Here is a 12,397-nt window from a genome sequence, read left to right as displayed (position 1 = left end):
CCAACCTAGAAGCTTCCTAGTACTTATGTATGATGCATGGTACGTATTAGGTGCTAAAATTATTTGTTAATTGAACAATTATCTCTCTTTAAATTATGTCTGCCAGCTGTCTCCTACCAGCCCAACAAGCTGAATCTTAACTATCAACAACTTTCTGAAATTCAAGTATTAACCTTGTCTGGAAGGTTCTCATTCCGATACTTCTAAATAAGTACTTTTGCAAGCTGTTTTCTGCTGATCCAATCTCCCAAGAATATTTTATTGGCCTTGTGTCTATTCTCCTAGTATTTTCTTAGGTAAATTATTGTGCCACCTACTCTAGTGATAGAATTATTTCTTATCTTGCACGATATTCTTTAAAGTTATAGAAGTAAAATTATTATGAATAATATTGTTGTCAAAAATGTTATTGAAATTTTATCTACTAATGCATTTATCGTTCATTTTTATAAGTAATAGAAATAAAATGTATTTTCAATAACAATAGTGCATTTTTTGCTTACTATGTTTATTTTTTACTCCTACCTTAAGCAGTAAAGTTTTCCTTAGCCCTGTTATTAACATAATGGATTCATTAGATTTGTGTGCTTTTTATATTAGTAAGCCTTAATTATAAAATGGATTCACTGTTTGTTGAAATGACATATGTAAATCACACAACTGTAAGCAAATAGTAAAATAACTATAAGCCTCTAATCATAACAATTTTTTTTTTCAAAAAAATTTTGCTTTTGCTCTTTTGCCCCAAAGGGAAACCATGTGTGATACTGGAATGGGCACAGCTTTCCAAGTCAGACTAGCAGGGTTGGGTCCTGGTTTGGAAGCTGTTAGCTATGAGGTCATGAACAGGGAATCATCTCCAAACCCAGGGTTTCCTTCAATAAACTGGGGATAATGATAGGAGCTTTATAGGGCTGTGGGGGCAGCGGTAAAAATAACCTGAAGTTCCTAGTGTGATACCTGGCACATAATAGTCACTCAATAAATCTATTGCCTGTCATTTCATGTTTTCTGCCATGGTGGGAGGCAGACCTACTTTCCATAGAGCCATTAAGGGGGAGTTGAGAAACCACTGTTCTCATTTTTCTGGCATTTTGTTTTTGTTAGCCTTGACTATCTTCTGTCTCGCATCACAGTAAAGTTATTTAAAAATATGTGTGAGTCTGATCTTTTCACAAGATGCAAGTTCCTGCCTGGCCAGTATAGTTCAGTGGTTGAGCATTGACCTATGCACCAAGAGGTCACCTGTTCAATTCCTGGTCAGGGCACATGCCTTGGTTGCAGGTTCGATCCCCAGTAGGGGCCATGCAAAAAGCAACCAATCATTGCTGATATTTCTTTCATTGATATTTCTATCTCTCCCTCTTCCTTCCTCTCTCTCTCAAATCAATAAATAACATTTAAAAAATATTGCAAGTTCCTCAAGGACAAGGGCCTATAAATGCCAACAGGGAGTGTATGCTCAGTAAATAAAAATATATGATGGATACAATACTAAAATGCAGAAATAGCATTATGTAAGTGAAACAATATTATACTTGCAAACATTCCCCATTCTACCAACATATATTCCTTAAAATGAGACATTAAAAATTCTTTAGCTCTTTTATGAATGTAATAGTCTATGTTAGATTTTTTCTGTGGTGGACTAATGTCCACACACATGACAAGTTTAAGGAGAATTGTATTTCACTGTATGAGTGTTCCCTGTACCTTTTTGGATCTGAGCACACAGTAGAGTTCAAGGCTGAGAGGTGCCTGCATCCACTTGTACCAGAAACCAGCATGATGGAGATGTCTGTCATGATTAATCAGCCTAAGCAGCTCTCAGGAAGAAAAGCGTGCATGAGTTTGTTTTGCTGCAAAGCTGGCCCTGATCACATTAACTTGGGACATAGAAAGAGGTGACAATTTGCCAGGGAAAATCTAATTGGGGAACTTGGAACACTGTTCTGATGCTCATGGAAGACTCCTCCTGTAATCCACAGGAAAGCCTATACTTATACCTGAGAAACAGTTGCAGGACATTGCAACCTTAGGTAACCCAAAGCATAAAATTCAGGTACCCTGTTAAAGGGACACCTGTGTGCATGCCTACTTCACAGGCACACTCAGGTATGGCAGGGCCTGCGGTGTATAGCACAAGAACATGGAATTTGGCATTGGGCAGACTTTAGTTTGAATCCTGGCTCTGCCACTTCCTGGCCATGTGAGCTTCTACAAGTCATGGAATTTTGGCATCTACACCTCTAAGAGAGAAACAAGAAGAAATTATTCACAGAGTTATTTTTAGGATTAAATGAGACCAATGTAGTTGCTAAAAACAAAAGGCATTACCCTGCCCCTTCTGTTTCTAGGTAACCAGGTAATATGATTTAATAAACATTTAAAAGGCCTTTGTAAAATGATCTCCCTCATAATCTTACAAAGTGCTAGCAATTTTCACCATGGTCATTTTGTTCATATGGTTAAAAGAAGGAAGTTCCTTCCTAAAATGCAATTCTCCCCTCAGGAGAAAGATGACATATTATATCATCATAAACATTAAATACAGGTAAACATTTTGGAGACATCTACTATGCAACGTTGTGTCTCTGTAAATAGGTATAAAGGCACCTATTGGGCTCCTCGAAGGCTTGACCTAACATAAACGAAAGTCTGCTAATAGAAGTAGGGACACATTACTAACTTAGGGGATTCTCTGGGTGCTGTTCCCAAAACTGAGACCCCAAATCCAGAGACGGTCACCAAATGTCCTATACAGCTCCATCCATATCTAGGTTGTGACTCCATTAAAAATATAAAAAAATTTCCTCTTCATCTTTAAATTCCAGTGTCTAGAAGAGGGCCCGACACAGAATAAAATTTCCATATCTGTTAAATTATTTCAGAGTGAAACTTTTTCTATAGAAAATCCCAACAGCGATACCAGGTCCCTTATTTACTTCAGAAATAAAAATAGCAGCTTAGGATAGTATTCCTAAGAGATTATAGAAATAGGTCCTCATCTGGACACTCTTGGATTTTTTTTAATCCTTCTATAGTCTTTTATTTTTCTGATATTTTTGTCATAGATGTTTTCCAATATCAGTAGTTTAAGGTTCAAATTGTTTTTTTTGGGGGACTCAAGGTCTTTTATATTCGACTCTCTCCTCCTTAGTCAACTCTCTCTGGCAGACTCTCTCCAGCCGTTCTGCTGTCCTCACCTCTGGCTTGCTCTCATGTTCCTCCAGTTTGAGTCTTCGCTCATGTTCATCCTTTGCCCAGAATGGCCTCCTTCCTCATCCCTGGCCCAGCAAGATCCTACCCCTCAGCCACAATGTGAGTGTGAGCTCCTCCAGGAACAGCACTCTAATACCACAGCAGCAGGCACAGATCTCTGCCTTCTCCGTTCTACCCCTACTTAACCAGCACGTGCCATTTTACATGGTCTTAGCAGATGGTTCCATAAGTGAGCAATAATCACTGAGGTCGGCTGAGTGTTTTTCATTTTCTAGGCACTGTCTAAGCACTGTAGACTCATTAACTCTTATAACCCTCACAACAATTCCAGGACGAAGGTAACAATATTACTCCCATTTGGGAGATGAAAAAAGAGACATGGTGAGATTAAGTAATTTATCAAGTTTCATACCTGAATTCTGACCAATGCAGATTATCTCTTGAATACAAGTGGATGGATCAGTGTCCACATGAATGACTGAGGAAATAAATGAAGAATAAATGAATGCATAGAAGGAATTTTGTTTGCTAAGTGGTCTCTCCTCAAAATAATAGCTTGTCTTTCTGGAATGAGTGATGATCAAGACCAAATATGAATATTTCCAAGCATATTTGCATTATAAGAGAAACAGGCATTTCTTATGGAAAAAAAGCCCATACTTGGAGTTTAAAAAATTCACAATAGAAAAAAGGATTTCCCAATCAACATCTCTCAAATGACATAAGAGCTATGACTTCTTACTTGAAGATTGGCATCAATCAAACTAAGTTAACCACTGAGTTAACATTTTCAGTGTGTTTTTGCATTGGGAATCCAATGCCAGGAAAATCATGCAGATGGCAGTGACTCAACAGTGAATGGCTCAGCCGATGTCAGTTCAAGCCTTATCTGAGGGCCCCAGGAGTGCTCTTGGGTTGCAGTACCAACTTTGTCACCAGGATATGGGCACATTTCCTTTTCAGTTTTCTTTGGGCATTAGGTGCTATCTCCACTAGAATTGCATGTTCTCAAAGGCCAGAGAAGCCTGGAGTGGAACAATGTCCACTGTAATTCATCCTAAAATTCATTCATGCTGTGCCCTATTGAACAAAGCTTAGTATTTGTTTCATTATTGTATTTCCCTGCCAAAGTTGAAAAATTGAGTTCTAAAGCAGAAAAAAATAATGATTGTCTTTAATCCATCACATTATATACAAATCATTTACAATTTGATTTTGTCTTTGTGCAAATGGTTGGTGATACTTTTAGCTTATATTTGATCTCTCATGATATTAATAATTTTACTTTTTCTGATAGAAGCCATTCTGACCCTAAATCTATTATTAAAGAAAAATAAGGAAGATGTGGGCTTTAGAAGGGTGTTAATCCCCATATCCATAAGGCATATAGCTGGTCACTTTATCAAAGAAGACTCGAGAGGAAGATGCTCTATTAGGTATTGTCCTCTTTCTCTAGGGGAAGCCAGGGCTCACAGCTCTCTCTCTGCATTGGCAGGAAGGTCTCTGGGAGGAATGTCTATTCATTTGTGATTCATCTCCTTAATGACTACAAAGTGCTCCAATTAGTGTTATGAGATGCAAGTTATTATTGGGTTTCTTGTTATGTTTTTGTTTCTTTTTCTGGGTTCTAATGATGTTTCTCTTGATGATTTGCTTGTTGTAGCAAAAAGATCAAGAGAAACTTGGGGCTAGTAACATCTTTCTTTTAAGATGAAAATCCCTATAGGACCTAAAATATGACACAGACAAATTATGAGCTCAGGAGTACTAGATTATAAACTGGTAGAAACCACTAACACATAGCAAAGTTCATTTAACACTAAATTTGGACTTAGAAGATCAAGTTATATTTTTAAGCTCAGTCACATCTAGTTATATAATCTTAGGCTAATTAGCATACACCTCCAAGTATAACTTTTCTTTTTCTAAAATGAAATATGGGTTTAGATAATTTTCCAGACTTCTTACAACTTTGATATTTTATGATTCTAAATTCCACAATTTCAATTTAAGTGATTCCAAAGATATTTACTGAAACCGTATTCTTAGCAAAAACAGCCACAAAATAAAAAGGTCTGGCCCTTGACCTTTCTATGTTAAAATAATTTTAAAATACAACAGACATTAAATGAGAATTATCAGTCTGACATATAGTACTCAGCACATACTTCTTACAGTCAACAAACACTTTTTGAGTATGCCATGCAGTACAGTCAGTACCTGGAATACAGGGGTGGGAGTAAGCAATCTTGCCCTACAGTCTAGTAAGGCTAATAGCTATTTATTCAATCAGTTGCTAATTCCAGTCTACACCATTTAAATACATGATATTCAAATCAGTATATGACAAGATTGTCTCTGTTTTATCCTGTGAGATGGGACAGTTTATCTTCAAACGATGAATTAATAATTATAAAAATTATCAATTTATGCTTGTATTCCATTGGCTGAAACTTAGTCTTATGCTCACTTATAGCTGTAAAGAAGTATAGGAAATGCAGACTTCAGCCATGCGCCCAGATGAAACTTAGTGGAAATCTGTCAGAAGACTGGGGAGTCAATGATCTAACTCTTGTAAAAAGGGCCTTAGCTTGGAGTTTCTGTGACGAAAGTAGCAGGTAAGTCTGGCAGCTCTTGCAGGATTTGCTGGCTGAATACAGTAGGAGGTAGAGGTGGGAGATGAGCGGAGAAGAGGGTCTAAGGAAAACAATCCAGTGAAGATGCAAAAATCGTCTAGCCAAAGGATCAGGGCTTTTGTCATTATGAAAACCATTTGAATAGAGAGCAACATCAAGATGCAGATTCTGGTCCAAGAAAGAATCACACATACAAGGAACCAGAGTGATGCTGGTTGCGAAGGTTTATGTCCAGGCCTGACAGTGGACATGGGGACAGAGTAAGGTTCAGATTCCTAAGTAGAAGTGCTGCTGTCAGAGTAGTGGAATACAGCTGGGCATAGGACTTTCCACCCAGGGTGATTAGTTTAAGGCTAGCATGGTACATCCATACAAGTGCTAGAGATTTTTTCAGAGATGATTAGACCTATGTCCATTTGGGCTATTGCAACGGCAACCAAAATCTGCTGTATTTTCTGGGGAAGAGAAGCCAGGCTTTTTTTTTTTCTTTTCTTTTTTTCCTTTTGGAAATTATAAGAAAATAGGTTGCTCCCACTGCTTCAGAAAGCTATGTTATGAAAACCTAAAAAACCAGACTTAGAATGATGCTGATGTTTATAGAAAGAAGAGAAGGAGTATGGTAAGAAAGAACACCCTCAGGATATAAAGGAGTAGCTAAATCAATTATCCCTAAAACTGTTATCCCTTTGGACTTCTGAGATATAATCATCCCTCAATAAGTGCATCTGATTTGGGGTTTCTGCTACTTAGGGCAGAGGTACTATAACTTATACTGTAAATGAACCACAAGTAGGTTTTAAAGTCCAAGAATTAAGAACACCATCTGATGGGGTTGTATAGTGCAGGCTCACTGTAATTGTTTTTCAGGTATGGTAGAAACTATCCAGAATATAATTCTTCAACATATTTAATTAGTCACAAGTCATGTCAATTCTATGACCTCAGATGCCCTACATATTTTGTTTCATTTCTAATGACATCAACCCAGTCCACGCTGCCACTTGCATAATGGGGTCACTACTGCGGAATTCTCACTGGTCTCCTGCATCCATGAACTATTCACCCCTCTATTATATCTGTACCATACAAATTCAGTATTATTATTTTCTTGTTTAAAAATATTTTCAACAGTAGCTCATTGATTTTTTTATAAACTCAAAACTCCTTAAAATAGCTTATAAATATGTCAATATTCAGGATTCTGTCTACTTACCCCACCATCATTCATTAATCACCTACTCTCTCATGACCAGACTTGACCTCAGCCATTCTAAATCTCTTTAAAATCCTATAGATGCCCCCATGTGTGAGCACGCCATCTGGCCCTCATATGTGTTTTTCTCATTGCTGGGAGTGCTGTTCGCTCATGACAGTCTCCTTTCTATCACCCTTCAGGATTTTGCTTCAATGTCCCTCATTATGAAAGTTCCCCTCTGACCATAGTTTAGATTTCTCCCTTCTCCTAGATCAGGGATGCGCAACCCCTGGCACGCGTGCCAAACATGGCACGCCAGTAACTTTTGCTGGCACGCGAAACCCTCTCTTATAATCTTCCATTTACAATTTTTTTTCTTAATATCGACTTTTTTATTTTTCAGATACATTCAGTGTAGGTGCATCTTAGATAAATAAATAATTTTACATAACAAGTTATCTTAAAGACCATGGACATGGATTGACGAGAGAGGGGAAGAGCAATTTCTATGCCTCTGCCTTAACTCTCCCTGCCTCCCTAGATCCGACCAGTGTTTTGGTTTCATCCACAGACGCTTGTGAATCATTGTTCTCAGTGATGAATTTTGTTAAGTCTCATAATAGGAGTAGCCTGATAGATGAAAGTAGTAGCTTGTGCATATCTCTGAAGGTCACGAAATATAAACCTGATGTAAAATCTCTGTCATCAGTGATGCAGCAGCAAAAGTCCCACTGATAATATCAAACGGAGTCATAAAGTTTTCTGTCGGACTATCAGTGTGCATGTATACATTAAAAAATAAATGTATTTTTCATCATCATATACTGTGTTTTTGTCACTCGAATGAATTTTATTATTTCTTCAAGGTTCTTCACATACGTACACCTTAAGAGATATCAAGTAGGCGTAACATGTTCTCAAAAAATTAGGGTTGGCATGCAGAAGAATTTGAGTCAGAGATTTTGCTGGTTTTGGCACACACTCACAAAAAGGTTGCCCACCCCTGTTCTAGATGTTCCAATAATCCTCTGTATTTTTTTGTTCTTATTCTAGAATAATTGTTCATTTCTCTTCATTCTTGCAGGTTTTAGTCTGTCCTGTTTATTGCTGTAAGCCCTAGTTTCCCTAGAGTGGGAACTCTTTACTTAATTGAAGACATAGATCATATGAGGCCACGGATAATCAGGCAGACGATTCTTATTTTTTAAAAATCTTTATTGTTAAAATTATTACATATGTCCCTTTTTCCCCATTGACCCCCTCAGGCCTGCCCCCAGCCTCCAGCCCCAGGGCTTCACCACCCTGTTGTCTGTGTCCATGGGTTATGCATATATGCATACAATTCTTTGGTTGATTTCTTACCACTCAACCTCCCTTCCCACCTTCCCTCCTAGATTCTGCACTCTGTTCCATGCTTCTATGTCTCTGGATACACTTTGTTCATCAGTTTATTTTTTTAATTAGATTCTACATATGAGTGTGATCATGTGGTACTTGTCTTTCTCTGATTGACTCATTTCACTCAGCATTATACTCTTCAGGTCCCTTCATGCTGTCTCAAAGGGTAAGAGGTTCTTCTTTATTCCTGCTGCATAGTATTCCATTGTATAAATTTACCACAGCTTTTTTATCCACTGGTCTACTGATTGGCACTTAGGCTGTTTCCAGATCTTAGCTATTGTAAATTTTGCTGCTATGAATGTAGGGGTGCACACTTTCTTTTTTGATTGGTGTTTCTGGTTTCTTCGGATATATTCCTAGAAATGGGATCACTGGGTAAAGTTCCATTTTTAATTTTTTGAGGAAACTCCATACCATTTTCCATAATGGCTGCATGAGTCTGCATTCCCAACAGCAGTGTACTAGGGTTCCTTTTCTCCACAATTTCAGCAGCAATTTTCATTTGTTTATGGCAACCATTCTGACAGGTGGGAGGTGATACCTCATTGTCATTTTAATTTGCATCTCTCTGATGATCAGTGAGTTTGAACATTTTTTCATATGTTTCTTGGCCATCTGTATGTTCACTTTTGATATCGAATTTTTGGACTGGAACCCGGATTCTTTGTCTGCTGGAATCAAAGAATGAATCTATGAACAGAAAGTGGTATAGCAAAAGTGAAGATTTATTGAAGAACAAGTACAGACTCCCACGTGGGGAGAGGGAAGAGTCCCACTGGGTTCCCTTTCCCTATGGCTTACGTAGGCTACAGATCCTGGTGCCTTGATATCCCCTCTGATTGGTCACTATTCCTCTTTGAGTTGGTTACTATAGTAACTCCTGGGCTCAAAGGTTGAACCTCATGAGGGACATGTGAGGTTCTCCTCCCTCTGTCCCCATTGTTCTCCTATTCCCTCTGGGCTTTATTTTTTTTTTTTCATCTGAATGAAGGGCTTCCTTCTTTTTATTTCGTAAATATAGACCTTTTCTGGCTACTTCCAGTTCCCTTGTCTTATATAAATGCAACTGTTGCTGCTCCCTTGTCTTATGGAGATATAACTGCACCTGGTTCCCTTTTGTTATGGAAATGTACCTTCCCCATGTCTGCAGCATGCTTTTCCATGGACTCCAATTCTAAAAAATCCCTAGGCCTGCCTATGTTCCCCCAAAATACCTGCTTCACTTTGGAGGAGTGTCTATTAAAGACCTTTGCCCATTTTTTAATTGGATTTTTTGTCTTCCTTTTGTTAAGTCATATGTGTTCCTTATATATTTTGGATAATAATCCTTTATCAGATGTATCATTGCCAAATATGTTCTCCCATACAGTGGGCTCCCTTTTTTGTTGTGTTGTTGATTGTTTATTTGCTGTGCAGAAACTTTTTATTTTGATGTAGTCCTATTTGTTTATTTTTTCCTAAGTTGTCTTTGTCATAGGAGATTATCCATAAACACATTGCTAAGAGAGATATCTAAGACTTTGCTGCCTATGGTTTCTTGTAGGATTTTTATCATTTCCCAACTAATATTTAAGTCTCTTTTCCATTTTGAGTTTATTCTTGTGTATGGTGTAAGTTGGTGGTCTAGTTTCATTTTTTTGCATGTATCTGTCCAATTTTCCCAACACCATTTATTAAAGAGACTGTGCTTACTCCATGGTATTGAAAGGGCGAGGGCTAGGTCCTCCATCTTGCCCCAGGGTAGTGGCTATGTCCTACTCTGCTAGCCACACCCAGGTGGCAGAGCACAGTCCTTTCTCCTCCCCTTACTCCAACCCCTGCTATAAAATCCCCGTCTCTACACGGGGTTCGGTCTCTCGGCCACTTGGCTTGCCATTGTGTCGGCGAGTCTGGTGGATGGGGAGCTCAAGCTAGCTTGAAATACAGATTCTTATGCTTTTGCATCGGACTGGCTGGCTCCCTGATGTTGGTTTCTTGGGGATCTTGAAATCTGGGCATAACAGTATGCCCTTGCCTCCTTTGTCAAATATTAATTGAGCATAACGGCTTGGGGTCGATTTCTGGAGTTTCTGTTCTGTTCAGTCAATCTATATGCCTGTTCTTGTGCCAGGACCAGGCTGTGTTGATTATGATGGCTCTGTAGTATAACTTGATATCTGGTGTTGTGATTCCTCCAACTTTGTTCTTTTTTCTCAAGATTGCTGCAGCTACTTGGGGTCTTTTTTGGTTCCATATAAATTCTTGGAGTATTTGTTCTAGGTCTGTGAAATATGCTGTTGGTATTTTAATAGGGATTGCATTGAGTCTGTAGATTGCCTTGGGTAGTATGGACATTTTAATTATGTTGAGTCTAGCAATCCATGAACACAGTATATTCTTTCACTTGTTTATAGCTTCCCCCATGTCTTGTTTCAATGTCCTATAGTTTTCTGAGTATAACTCTTTTATCTCCTTGATTAAGTTTATTCCTAAGAACCTTAATTTTTTTGTTGCAATGGTAAATTGGATTGTTTGTTTAGCTTCTTTTTCTGAGAGTTCATTATTGGTGTATTAAAAAGCCATTGATTTTTGGGTGTTGATTTTGTACCTGCTACATTGCCAAATTCATTTATTAAATACTAGGGGCCCAGTGCATGAATTTGTGCACCTTGAAAGGAACTGTGGGCTGTGAGGCTACGGTGGGCACAGGGATGGGTCTCGACCCATCCTTCGCACACCTGCCTGGCTCCTCCCACCTTGGCCCCCAGGCCCCTGTCTGCAGGCAGCCCCACTCCTGCTGAAGGTGTGGAACAATTTAGGCTGGCACCAGCAGTGGGTGTGAGTGGTGGCTCTGGCGCCAGTAGCAGGTGTGAGTGAGGCCATTGCTGGCAGCGGGTACGAGAGGTGGCTGCTGGCCCCAATCGCCCCTCAGCAGCATGGGGAGGTGGAGAAACTCTGAGGAGTGATTGGGGCTGGCACTGGATGATGGCAGTGGGTGCAACTGATGGCTCCAGTGCCGGCAGCGGCTGTGAGCAAAGCCAGCACAGGCAGCAGGTGCAAGCACTGGTCGGGACTGCAGCACTCGGGAACAAAGAATTTTCAGTAACCACCAGAGGCTCATCCCAATGACAGCGACCAGCACCCCATCTTGGTCTGGTGCCCCTGCTCACCTGCTCCACCATCCCACCTAGGCCAATGCCTGCCATGTTCCACGCACACCCATTGGTGGTCAGCACACATCATAGAGACTGGTTGTTCTACCTTTCAGTCTATTTGCATATTAGCCTTTTATTATATAGGGTAGTTTTTTGGTGGAGTCTTTAGGGTTTCTGTATTAATATATAATCATCTGTGAATAATGAGAGTTTTACTTCCTCATTTCCAATTTGCCTTTTATTTCTTCTTATCTGATCACTATGGCCAGGGTTTCCAGAACTATGTTGAACAAGAGTGTTCAAAGTAGAAATCCCTGTCTTGTTCCTGTTTTTAGGGACAATGGTTTTAGCTTTTGCCCATTGAGCAGGATGTTTGCTGTAGGTTTGTCATAAATGGCCTTTATCATGTTGAGATATGCCCTCCTTTATTCCCACTTTGCTGAGATTTTTTTTTTATCAAAAATGGGTGTTGGGTTTTGTGCAATTCTTTTTCTGGGACTATTGATATGATCATATGTTTTTGTCTCTCAATTGGTTTATGTGCTGTATTACCTTTATTGACTGGTGGATATTGTACCAGCCTTGCACCCCACTTGGTCATGATGTATGATCTTTTTAACATGTTGCTGGACCCAATTTGCTAACATTTTGTTGAGGCTTTTGGCATCTATGTTTATCTGGAATATTGCCAAATATGTTCTCTTTATTTGCAGTGTCTTTATCTTATTTTCGAATTAAAATAATGCTGGCCTCATAAAAAAAGTTGGCAATGTTCCTTACTCTTAGGTTTTTTTGAATAGTTTGAGGAG

The 12,397-nt window shown here is 39.0% G+C and overlaps 1 protein-coding gene across 3 annotated transcripts in view; it reads left to right on the top strand.

The window, feature by feature from the left end:
• The window catches only part of CNTNAP5 (contactin associated protein family member 5), an 857,999-nt gene that overhangs the window by 33,025 nt on the left and 812,577 nt on the right, over positions 1–12,397 (top strand). The gene's annotated exons all lie outside the window — the stretch shown is intronic.

Source organism: Myotis yumanensis, unplaced genomic scaffold, assembly GCF_028538775.1.
Source record: "Myotis yumanensis isolate MYYU_CA2020_CCGP unplaced genomic scaffold, mMyoYum1.0.hap1 SCAF_8, whole genome shotgun sequence".
Taxonomy (NCBI): Eukaryota; Metazoa; Chordata; class Mammalia; order Chiroptera; family Vespertilionidae; genus Myotis; species Myotis yumanensis.
Note: the sequence above shows the minus strand (reverse complement) of the source record. Positions and strands in the feature narration are given on the sequence as shown.